Source organism: Mustela nivalis (genome assembly GCF_964662115.1).
Source record: "Mustela nivalis genome assembly, chromosome: 20".
NCBI classification, from domain to species: domain Eukaryota; kingdom Metazoa; phylum Chordata; class Mammalia; order Carnivora; family Mustelidae; genus Mustela; species Mustela nivalis.
The window spans coordinates 37,054,338-37,067,928 of NC_139039.1; the positions used below are offsets into that span (position 1 = coordinate 37,054,338).

At 33.5% G+C, this 13,591-nt stretch overlaps 1 long non-coding RNA gene across 1 annotated transcript in view; it reads left to right on the plus strand.

Moving 5' to 3' along the window:
- The first annotated feature begins 10,219 nt into the window (after window positions 1–10,219).
- Window positions 10,220–13,591, plus strand: part of LOC309855231 — a 96,196-nt gene continuing 92,824 nt past the window's right edge. Inside the window, exons 1-2 of the long non-coding RNA XR_014306687.1 lie at window positions 10,220–10,298; window positions 11,617–11,714. This is a non-coding gene — a long non-coding RNA (uncharacterized lncRNA). The remainder of the gene's footprint in view (window positions 10,299–11,616; window positions 11,715–13,591) is intronic.

The window sequence follows — 13,591 nt, forward strand, 5'->3', positions numbered from 1 at the left end:
CTCTGTTTGACTGATTTCTTAAGACAAACCATGAGAGACTATGGACTCTGAGAAACAGTTTTAGAGGGGAAGGGATGGGGAGATGGCTTAGCCTAGTGATGAGTATTAAGGAGGGCACATATTGCATGGAGCACTGGGTATATACACAAACAATGACTCATGGAACACTACATCAAAAACTCATGATATAATGTATGGTGAGTAAAATACACACACACACACACACACACACACACACACATACACACATTCCCAAAGGAGCAACAAAAATATCAGGAGCAGATTAATTTATTGGTGAATTGTACCAGGTGTTTAAAGAAGAATTAATGCCAGTACTTCTCAATCTTAAAAAAAGAAAGAATATCAGGGAACACGCTCAAACTCATTTTTGAGGTCAGTATTACTCTGATACCAAAGCCAGAATATGGACAGTGCAAGAAAACTCTGGGCCAGTATCTTTGATGAATATAGATGCAAAAATTATCAAAACAAACAAACAAACAAAACTAGAAACCAAATTCAGCAGCATATTAAAAGCATCCACACCATGATCAAGTGGACTATATCCCTGGGATCTAAGGATGTTTCAACATATGTAAAGCAGTGAATGTGATAAACACATTTATAAAATGGAAGATAAGAATAATTTGGTTATCCCAATAGATGAAGAAAAACTATTTGGCAAAATACAACATCCTTTGATGGCAAAAACACTCAACAAATTTTAGTATAAAGGGAATACATCTCAACACAATAAAGCCATATATGACAAGTCCACAGCTCTCATCATAGTCAATGATACAAGTTTGAAAACTTTCCTTAAAGTCGGGAAATAGACAGGAGTGCTCACTCTCACTCCTCCTAATCGACATAGTACTAGAAGTACTGCCCAGAACAATTAGTCAAGAAAAAGAAATAAAAGCCATCCAAAACAGAACTGAAGTAGTAAAATTATTATTCATTACAAATGATATAATCTTAGATATAGTAAGTGCTAGACTTTCATCAAAAACTGTTAGCATTGAAAAATGAATTCAGGAAAATGCAAGATGCAAAATTAACATACAGAAATTAGTTATGCTTCTAGACACTGACAATGTATAAAGAAAAATATATAAATAATCTCCTTTACAATAGTATCAAAATCGTTTTTAATTAGGAATGTATTTAACTAAAGATATGAAGATCTGTACATTGAAAACTATAATACTTTGGTGAAATAACTGGAAATAGACAAAAATATATGGAAATATATTGCATGTTCAAGGGCTGGAAGAATTACTATAGTTAAAAAGTGCATTCTCCTCAAAGCAGTCTGTAGATTCAATGCAATCCCTATCAAAATTCCAATAGTAATTTTTATGGAAATAGAAAAAGCAATCCTATAATTTCTGTAGAATCAGAAAAGACCCGGAAGAGTCACTGCAATATTTAGAAAAAAAGAACAAAGTTGGAGACATCATTTTTCCTGATTTCAAACCACACTACAAACTGTAGTATTTAAAGTAGTTTGCTATTGACAAAAAAATAAATAAATAAAAGGACTGTGCTGAGAATAATATTGAGAGTTAAGAAATAATTCCATGTATATAGAGCTAAATAATATTCAACAGAAGAGCTAAGATTACTCAAAGAGGGAAGAATAGTCTCCTCAATAATTGTTGGGAAAATTTGGTAGTCACAAGAATTAAAAATTAAATACAAATAAATAAAATACAAAATTGAACTTCAACACAATTCACAAAAACTAACTCAAATTGGATTTAAAGATTGAATGTAAGTCCTGAAATCATGAAACTCCTAGGGAAAATAAACAAACAAATTAACAAAATAACAAAAAATAACAAACAAACAAAATAACAAAATAAACAAATAAAATTGAACCCCAACACAATTCACAAAAACTAACTCAAATTGGATTTTAATATTAAATATAAGGCCTGAAATCATGAAACTCCTAGGGAAAATAAAGGAAAAATCTCCTTGATGTTGATCTTGGCAAAGAGTTTTAGGATATGGAACCAAAAGTACAAGCAACGGAAGCAAAAATCAGCAAGTAAGATTACCTGAAGCTTAAAATTTTCTGCACAGCAAAACAAACAATCAACAATGAGAAAAGACAGCCTACATAATTGGGGAAAAAATGTTTACAGACCAACTCTCTGATGAAATTAATATCCAAATATGTAAGGAACTCGTACAATCCAATAACAAAATAAATAATGATAAAAATATGATTGAAAAATGGGCAGAGGACCAGAAAAGACATTTTTCCAAAGAAAATGTACACATGGCCAACAAATACATGATCAACATCAGTAATTTAGGAAAATAAAAATCAAAACCAGAATGAGATTTCACCTAACATGTTAAAATATGTCTTATGAAAAAAACAAGAAATTATAGTACTAAAAGCACGTATTCATAAAGAAGAAATATCTGTAAGCAATAACCTAATGTTCCACGTTGTTGAACTAGAGAAATAAAAGCAAATTAAGCCTAAAGAAAAAAAAAGGATATAAATAATAATAATAATTATAGCAGAAATCAATGAAATTTAAAAATTAAAAAAAATGAAGAAAATCCTCAAAACCGAGGTCTTTTTTTTAAGATCAGTAAAATTGGTGAACCTTCAGCCAGCCTAACCAAGAATACAAGAGAGAAAACAGGAGCTATCAAATCTGAAATGAAGGAGGAGTCATTTGCCACTTATCCCATGGGTAGTAAATTATAATAAAATAATACTATTATTAATTCTATGTATGTAAATTTGATAAGTTTGATGAAACAGACCAGTTTACTGAAAGAGACAAACTTCCCAAACTCCCACCAAGAGAAATAGATCATTTGAATAGTCTTATATTTATTTAATAAAAGGAATCAATAATTATTAACTTTTGGAAAAAATAAAGCACAAGGCCCAGATGGTTTCATGGGCCAATTCTCCACATTTAGAAAGGATTTATATTAATATTCTTTTTTTAATATAAATTTTCCATTTCTCTTTCTGAAAATAGATGCAAAGGGAATACATTATTACCTAGTCTATAAGGCAAGCATTACTCTCATAACAAACCAGAAAAAGAAATCGTATCAAAGAAGCAAAGACCATGAATATGTACGTAGAAATCCTCAACAAAATATTAAAAAATTAATTCCAACAATATATAAGAAAATTATATACCATGCATGACCACTGGACATTTGTTTCATTTATGTGAGTCTAGATAAGCATTTGAAAATCAATGAATTCCATCATGTCAACAGACTAAAGTAGAAGAGTCATATGATCATATCAATAGATGCAGAGAAGCATTTGACAAAATCCAACACCTTTTCATGGTAAAAATTCTCAGGAAAAGAGAGGAACTTCCTCAACTTGATATAATTAACATCTACAAAATACCTGTAGCTAATACACTTTATACTGAGAAATTGGACACGCTTCCTAAGATCAGAGAAATGTCAAGAATCTTGTGTCTTACTGCTGGATTCAAGATCATATTAGAAATTATAGGCAGTATAATGAGACAAGAATAGGAAATAAAACATATTTTATTGAGAAAGAAGAAATAAAACTATCCTTGTTTGCAGACGACATAACTCTCTCTGTAGAAAATCCCAAGGTACAAAGAGAAATAGCAAAAAAATTCTGGAACTAGTAAATGAATATAACAAGATCACAGGATACAAGGTTAATATACAAAAGTCAATTACTTTCTTAAATATCATCAGTAAACAATTGGAATTTGAAATTAATAAAACATGATTTAGAATAGCACCCAAAATAGAAGTTGCCCTTCAATGAGATGATGGTTGAATAAACTGTAGTATATCCTTATGATGGAAAATTATCCAGTGATGAAAAGAAATGAGCTCTCTGGCCATAAGAAGACATTGTGGATCCTTAAATGCATATTGCTAAGTGGAAGAGGCAGTATTTGAAAAGGCTACACATGAGAATAATTTGAGCATAATAATAATTGTAATATTGGATAAAATTTCAAGTATAAAATAAGTATCTATGAGTCTGAACTCTTATAAATTAAGGATTGAATAAATAAGCCAGTTCAGGAAAAGGGGTAGTTCTCACATGAAGATGAATTTCCAATAATTAAGGTATATATTCTGCTCTCCAGGGGTGGAGCATAATCTCTCATTCCATAAATTTTAGATGCTTATAGTAATTTACTTCCAATGGGGACCATGGGGACAGTGGGGGAAAACAGTAACTTTACAGTAAAGAAATATGACTTATACCTCTTTAGTCAGGTGATCAAGTATGACATCAAAGGTGATGTCATGGTGATGTTATGTGCCCTTGACCTGATATGGCAAAGATGGCAACATACTCACATTTGAAGAACTTAGGAAAATATTTTATAGGAAAGTAAAGAAGGGGTTGTTCCACAGGACTGGTGAGAAATAATGAATTCTAAAGATTTCCTGTATACAGGTTCATGCTTTATGAAATTATTCTATACTATATCTACTTGTATTTAAAACAGTGATATCTAGAAAATTTTATTCTAATGCATAAGTATCCATCTTCAGGGAAGTAAACTGTTGTAGTATATCTTACATATAATTTTATAATCACTGCATGGGGATATAGTTGACATGTCCACATTTTGAGCAATTACAGTATTATTTTTAAACTTATTTAATAAAACTGCCACAACTGGTAAGTGTATAACTAGTAACCCCATATTAATAACTTTGTATTACATTCTTTTCCTCCTTTTTTGTTTATTTTCTGGAATTTCGCCAGATGACCTCTATAAGCATTTAATTTAATAAAAGCTAGTACTGATTTAGGTATTGTCATTCATACTAATATGATTTGTTTAAATAGTACTTAGTTGAAAATAAAAGAACTATCCTATATTATAAGAGATGCAAGGACTTAGAATCATACACATACGGAACTCACATGAGTGGTTTTTATCACAAAGCATCATGAGTCTTACTCATTTCCTTTGCTCATGTTGGGGAAAAATTTTTATTCAGCCCTTTAAGGTTCTTTTAGTGATTCTAAAAATTAAATTGGTATGAACCAGATTAACAGGAGGTGAAAAAAATTGTGTGCTGACAGAGACCCAGTGATAAAATAAGACCCGAGGAAATAATGAAGGCAGGTAGCTTTTATACTTTTTAGTCAAAGAAGTAATAGATCTCTGAGGAATTGGTGGGACAAACAAAACATAGGTTTCGGAGCTTCAATTAGTAAGGAATTCTAACCTGAATTTTGGGTAAGGTAGTAGAGTAGTAAAGGTAACAGATTTGTTCTTGTAGCCCTTTTCAGCTCTGAGTTCCCTATCTTTGTTGCTAAGAATGTCTCTTTTCCTCCTTATACGGGGTGGTTTATTTAATGCTTTCTGGAGACAAAGTGGGGTCTGAGTTCTCTATGTGCATTGGCTATTTCTTAAGTAACATTAACTTAAAATAATCATTATGCCCTACTGGCACTTTTTGGGACACCCTGACCTTGGCTCCCACATTCACATTGTTCATCTGCTTACAAAATATTTATTGTGCTACTTAACTTTCATAAATAACATCCACCCATCAAGGTTTTGTTCAATTTAATTTTTTCATATGAACATATGAAGAATATCCCTACTGCCATAGGCCATAGGGTTAACTAATATCTTTTAATTTTCACTGACATGGTCTTGGTCACTTATTTTGGAATTCAATCTATTTTACCATAACCAGTAATTTATATATATATATATATATATATACACACACACACACACACACACACATACACACACGCATACATACTATATACATAATTAGAGTTCATTAAAGTTCATGACAAACTATATCACCAGCTTTCAGAACAGAGTTTAAACGTATTTTCCATAGAGAGAATGGTTTCAATAAACATTTTTTTAATGTTCTGATTATATGCAGTAACTATAAAGCTACAACCTCCAAGTATTGTACATTATCAGAATTTGGGGGGAAATAATTAGAACATTGATAAGATAAAGATGTCCTAAATTTGAATTAATATTTTAAATTAACACTTAATTTTAAATTAGTTCATATCATAATATTTTTTACAGAAGGAAAATGCTTGTGGTTTCATATTTTTTTAAAAGGGTGTTATTTAGAAACACTTATTCAGAATTATTTATTCAGATTCACAGTGTCATTCAAAAACCATTTTGACCATGCTCGGTTTCACTTACCAGATAAGAATTTATCATCCACCTACTTAAAGAAGAACACTGCTAAGCAATGTGGGAGATACAGAAATCACCCTTTCCTCCATTAGCTTATGAACTAATGTGATGAGGTAGGATAAGACTATCTGGGTGAACACTAGTCTATATAATACACACACATGCCTTAGATTTGAATAAGAAGTCTTTCCATTACTATGATAAAACCTACTAAATCATTTAATCTCATGATTTCCCCCTAAAAATTTCTGTGTCACAGAGAAAATAATTAATATGGTTTGATTATATGAACAATTACATTTTCTAAACAAAGGGCTATGCAAATGGTCAGAATTCAATTTTAGAGTCTGTTTTAGAATTCTGAAACTCTCCACAGGATTTCAAAGGAATGCACTACAGAGATTAGAGAGGAGAAGCAAAAGGTCTTTTATTCTTGGCTGTCAGTAGAGTACCAGGTCAGCAGAGAATATCATTCAAATAGTCAGAGGTCACCTTATCAAAATTTAATGAAAAAAAAAAAATGCAAGCCTGTCCATTTCAGAACTTTCTTTAACTCCGAAAATCCTGGATTATTTTCGTGAATTCATCAGAACTCACAGCCATTATTCCAAGCAGTCTTCTAATGGAACATCTTTACCTCACCCTGTCATACCCAGTTAAGTTTTCCTACCTATAAAGAAGGATTTCAAGGTGAAGGAATCAAGGTCAAGGCAGTCATGATGTCTTCATAATTTAATAAACTATGTGACTTAGGTGGCCTGATAGTTCAAGATTACATTTGGAGGAAGAATTTCTAAAATACGGAGTTGTGCTTAAAATCATAATAAAATCTATGAAAGCATCAATAATAAAAACTAAACAATTAGGGTGCCTGGGTGGCTCAGTGGGTTAAAGCCTCTGCCTTCGGCCCAGGTCGTGATTCCAGGGTGCTGGGATCGAGCCCCATGTCAGGCTCCTGCTCCGCGGGGAGCCTGCTTCCTGCTCTCTCTCTGCCTGCCTCTCTGTCTACTTGTGATCTCTGTCTGTCAAATAAATAAATAAAATCTTAAGAAAAACCCTACATAATCTATGTGTGTCTGTGTATGAATTACTGTCCTAAACATTATATATTTTGATTCTCTAATCATTAATATAACTCTGCCATATATATATATATATATACTATTAATATCTCTGCTTTTTGGAGGAAGACACCAAAAATGAGAAGAGTTACTTGTCCAAAGCCACAGAGCTAAATAAATGGACACCTCAGTTTTATTGTAGTTAGAGTATGGTGACGATGAAGTGATATGTAATATATTTTTCATTCCCCTAAATGCATAAAAAATATTTCTATATATATTTTTTTAATTTAAAAGTTTTGCTTTCTATGTTTAAGTTTTACATACCTATATCAGTTTTAAATTATGGTGTAATAAAAGAATCCAGTATCTTTTTTTCCATGGTGATAACCAGTTTTTCCAGGATCATTGTTAAGTAAGTGATTATTTTGCCACTGATGTGCTATGTTACGACTTTTATATTTTCATTGATTATGGGTCTGTTTCTGTGATCCCTATTTTCCTCTATTGTCTTTGATAGTCTAAAAATATGTCGTAATATGTCTGCAAGTGAATTTGCTTTTATTTTCTCTGATAGGTCCTTTTTGTTTCCTCTGTCTTTGGGTTCATATCTTGTAAAAAACATTCAGTTTTTTAGCATTTTAAATAATAACTTTATTATTCATTTACCCTAGAATTTCTTTCAGACCTTACTTAGCCATACAATAATCCTCATTTTATCATCCTTATCTCTTATTTATTGTCATGGTTTTTCTCTTCATTTCTCTTTATGCTAATTTCTGGATCCACCATTGAATTCACTATTTGCATTGGGCTGTGTTTAATTTGTCAATTAATTTATTCATCCAGTTTTAAATTAAAAATAGCACTTTTTAATATATGACATTAATTTGTCATTTAATTTACTCATCCAGTTTTTAAATATATGATATTATTAAGAGTAATGATTATTAAAACAGCAGTTTTTAATATATGATATTAATTTGTTTCTTTTCCTGTTAATGGTCACTTTTCAGAGTCCCATGCTTCCTACTCATTATTTTTAGTTCCCCTTTTTTATTTCTTTATATAGTATCTTTATTTTTATTTTGTAGCTGTAACTGGTATCTTACACTTTAAGATCATGTCTTCAGAGTCCAAATTATTTGTTATTTCTGTCATTCATTGTATGTTAGTAATTTCTTTATTGGTCGATTATTTTTCTGCAGAAATTCTGTTTGCCTAGTTTCTTTCAAAAGTCACATCTTAACTTGGATATTTCAAATCCATTTCTGCAAATCTGTAATGGGTTAATTTAATCCCATTTAATCTCATCAGTCCAACATCAGCTTTGGTGCTTGTGGTTCCCTTTTTCACTGAGTGCTTGAGATTCTAGTACTCTTTTACTTACTGATTATAGTCCCCTATTTTTAGTTGGGTTTGTTTTTTGGTCTTGGGGACTGTGTTAGTTTCCCGTAGCTGTCATCACGAATCACCACAAACTGAACAACTTAACACAGTGGAAATTCAGTCTCTCATAGAAGTTCAAAATCATTGTGTCAGCAGGGTTGCAATCTCAGAAGCCTCTCAGACAAAATTCCTTTGTGTCTCTTCTACTTCCTGGTGACTGTCTTCATTTTTTGTGACTGCATCTATCTAGCATTTGCCTCTATCTTCATGTGCCTTTCTCTTCCTCTATGACTTCTCTTCTGTTTCTTCTAATGACACTTATAATTGGATTTAAGGTCCTCCTGGGTAATTCAGAATGATCTCATTGTAAGCCCTAACTTAATTATATCTGCAATGACCCCTTTTCTAAATATGGTCACATACTCAGCTTTTAAGAGTTAGCATGTGGACATATCTTTTCTTTGGGAGGAGGGGATCACCATTCAGTCCATACAGAGACTTCCCTTGTTTTCTGTGAAATATGTTCTGTCCTAGCTACATCTTGTTTTATGTTTTTAAGATTGCCTTTCCGAGTATATTGTTTATGTAGAGCTCTTTTCCTATATTACTTTTGAGAATATAGGGTTTGGAGTCTCTATAATTTCATGGTTCTGATTCCGATTTTGGATAAGACTATAGATACCGAAGTAGAGAGGAGATATATATGGATGGCTAGATAGAAAAATATAGATGTATTTATATATGGGGCACATCATTCATTCAATAAACATTTACTGTTTATTAAATGCTTACCTCATACAGGCTGTCCAACCAGCTGAGTATGTAATAATGGACATTAAGTCAAAGCTCCTGCATTAGGTGACATTCTGTGCTAGTGAGGTTTAAGTGGTATTATTGTTGTTGTTGTTGTCAGTTAACACTGAGTATTAAGCTCTTCACCAGGCTGCAACCCTCCTGCAGTCATGTCAGTTAAGTACTGTTACTACCCAGTCAGTCAATATAGGAAAATATGTCATCATTACTCTTAAACATGATACTGTTCATAATGTAATGTCTTAGTTTTTAACATCTTCAGGCTGATAGCCAAGAGATTTATTGTTTACCACAATTTAATTTTTTATTTTGTTAAAGATTTCATTTTTTTATTTGAGAGTGAGCACTCCTGCAAGCAGACAGAGGGGCATCGCCGAGGGAGAGGGACAAAGAGACTCTGCTCTTAGTGCAGACCCCCACATGAAGCTAGGTCCCAAGACCCTGAGATCATGACCTGACCTGAAGTCAAGAATCAGATGCTTAACCAACTGAGCCGTCCAGGTTGCCCAGATAGCCAAGAGATTTAAATTCTAATCTTCATTCTGCCACAAGCAAACTAGGCATTTTTGATCATATTGTTTAACTTTACGGGGTGTAAGATCTCACTTGTCACAAAGCAGACACTGCAAGGGATAGAGCATTTGAGATTAGATTAAGTCGCGTACCATGTCGGTGTGGGGACCATGATTTCTCCTCCACTATCGGGTGTACATGTGTGTTTATGTTTAAACCTGTAGCTTATCTGATGTGCCTTCTCAGTTTCTAGGTGCTGAATGTTAAGATTTTTGGATCTGAGGAAAGATTGTCTCAAGCCTCAGGAGAAGCATGTGTCATACAGGTAGACTTCCATTACAATAAGCTTAGTGGGACACAGAGATACCATCAGAGACACCTACTGAAATCTAAAGAGAGCCATTTTCCAATGTACCTTGGGTTTACACCGTTCAGGGAAACAAGACAAAGCAGGGAGTCGAACAGAGAGGAGGCACAGGTACACCAGGGTCAGTCTTACTCTATTCCTCTACAAATCTGAGATTTCCACCCTCACACACTGCAGTTGTCCTGTCAGGTCTGTGACATCTAGGAATGAAAGCTCCAAATGGTAAAGCCTTTTAATCTAATTAATTTGATTTAATTCAGGTCACTTAACAGTCCCCCATCCTAAACTACTTCATCCCTTAGAATATTGTTTATAAATATGCCACACTGTTATCATTTTGACAGTGCAGTGTGACAACTTACCAGAAACTAATGTACCACCCAGTATTTTACAAGGTAAATGTACTCACTGTACTTGATCCCTTGGCCCCATGAAGCTGTCAAATGCAAACCAAACCTGTGGCTGGAATCATGTGACAGTACCAGGTCATTATTGGGTGTCTTAGTGAGTTTGGGCTACATAACAAATGCCATAGACTGGATGGCTTAAACAACAGACATTTGCATCTCACAGTTCTGGAGTTGGGAAGTCTGAAATCAGGGAGTCAGCATAGTCAGGCTCTAGTAAGTGTCCTCGTCCTGGTCTCTCTTCACACGGTGGAGAGAGAGAGAAAGCAAGCAAGCATTCCCAAATCTCTTCTTAGAAGGGCACGGATTCCATCATGAAGTTACCATCCTCCTGACCCACAGACTTGCCCAAAGCCTCATTTCCAAGTACTGGGAATTAGGGGATTAGGGATTTAAGGATGAATTCTGGAGGACACAACCATTCAGCCCGCCACAGTGATCCTCTGGGGAACCTGAAACTACAGTTAAAATAATTTATTTAAGATTATCTTTTTTTAAAAAAATATTTTATTTATTCATTTGAGAGAGAGAGACAGAGAGAGCACAAGTAAGGGGGAGCAGAAGGCAGAAGGAGAGGGAGAAGCAGGCTTCCTGTAGAGCAGGGAGCCTGACATGGGGCTTAATCCCAGGACCTAGAGATCATGACCTGAGCTGAAGGCAGACACTTAACCATCTGAGCCACCCAGGCGCCCCTATTCTAGATTATCTTTTAAATAAATATACAAATTTTCAAAATTATATAGACTACAGGTTGATAACCACTGATAAAAGTACATGTAAATATAATTCCTACCCTTGGTCAATCAGTATAATTTCAGAAATGAATTGCGTTGTGAAGAATACTCATCATTGCTTTTTTTTTTTGGTAGTCATCACTGGGACTTCTCACTGGTGACCATTTGTCTCCTTCTGTCTGGCACATGAAGACTGAACCCCTTGTGTTGGATGAGCCTGTATAATAGATCTGGTGAGTCTCACATCAAACATGATGTTTTATGTGTAGGTCAAAATCCTCCAAAGCTTTCTGTTATTTCTCTATTGGCCTCAGGAGGCTTGCTTTGCATTATTCAGTTATCCAGTGTTGACTGAATACCAGCTCCTCATTCGGTCCTTTAATCAAATTACACACATACACATTCCTTCTAGGACTGTACTAAAATTATGCCATAAAATCTCTACTCTCTTTCCTTAAGGAGTTACAGTTCTAGATATATCAACAAGCATTTAAACGAAGATGATGTTGAATTACAAAGGGTGCATGACAGAGAATAGCATGGCAACCTTGTTTGATAACACTGTTGTGTTATTGAAATTTGCTAAGACAACAGAACTTAAGTGTTTTCAAAATTTTAAAAAGGATACATAGGTGAGGTAATGCACGTGTTAATTCAGGAGTGGGAATTCTTGCACAATGTATATGAAATAATATTGAGACTCTAAATAAATTGCTATTTTATTTGTCAGTTATACCTCAAGAAACCTTAACAGAAACAAAGTCAAGAGTTTACAGGTTTTAATTAGAGGAAAAAATTTTTAGAATAGAACATTTAATGAGCCTATAATGGGGGAAATATAGACATTTCTCTTATAAAACCTAATATAATTTCAAAATGCTGGGTTTTTTGTTATTTATAAAATTTACTTTCTATATGAAAAACATTCTGTGAGTTACAGTCATAGTTTATTACAAATATTAATGTTCATCCTCAATTATTTGTGTTTTATGTTTCCTATCTGACACTGCTTATTTTCTAATTTAAGAGAGTCTATTGTTTTTAACAAAGATACTTGTTTGTACGTAAAGGCAGAATGAAAAAGAAATTTGTCTCTTTAAATTCACCTCTAAAATAAATACTTAGTAGTTGTAATATTAAGGAATTTTCTAAACCTGATTGTTGTGGCTGGGATTTCCAGTACTATGTTAAATGTAAGTGGCAAGAGCGGGTGCCCTTCTCTTGTTCCTGATCTTGAAAAGCTTTCAACTTTTCTCAGTTAAATGTGATGTTAGCTGTGTGTTCCTCTCGTATATGGCCTTTATTATGTCGAAGTACATTCTTCTATACTCAGTTTGTTGAGACTTTTTATCATGAAATCATATTGATTTCTGTCAAATGATTTTTCTGCGTATGTGGAGATAATAATATTATTTTTGACCTTAATTTTTAATGTGATATATCACATTTATCGACTTGCGTATGTTGGACCATCTCTTTGCATCCAGGGATAATGCCCACCTGATCCTTGTAAGGTACTGTGAATTTGGTTCTCAAATATTTTGTTAAGGATTTTTGCATCTGTGTTCATTAGAGCTATTGACCTGTAGTTTTCATTGTGTGTGTACGTGGGTGTTCTCATATAGTTTTGGCATCAGAATAATAATGACCTCATAAAATTAGTTCGGGAATGTTGTCTCCTTTCCCACTTTTAGGAAGAGTTTCAGAAGGATTGGTATTGTTTTGTCTTTAATGTTTGGTGGAATTCACCAATGAATCCATCTGTCCCTGAAATTTTCATTGGGAAGGTTTTGATTACAAATCAATCTCCTTAATTATAATTGGCCTGGTGTGTTTGTTCATGGTTCAGTCTTGGTAGGCTGTATGTTTCAAGGAATTTTTTAAAGTTCTTTTTATTTTAATTCCAGTATAATTAACACAAAGCATTATATTAATTTCAGGTGTATTAGATAGTTTTTCAGTAATTTTGTACATTACTCAGTGCTCATCATGATAATTGTGCTCTTAATCCCCACCACCTATTTCACCCATTCCTCTACCCACCACCCTTCTGGTAACCATCCATTTGTTCTCTACAGCTAAGAGTCTGTTTCTTATTTTGTCTCTCTGT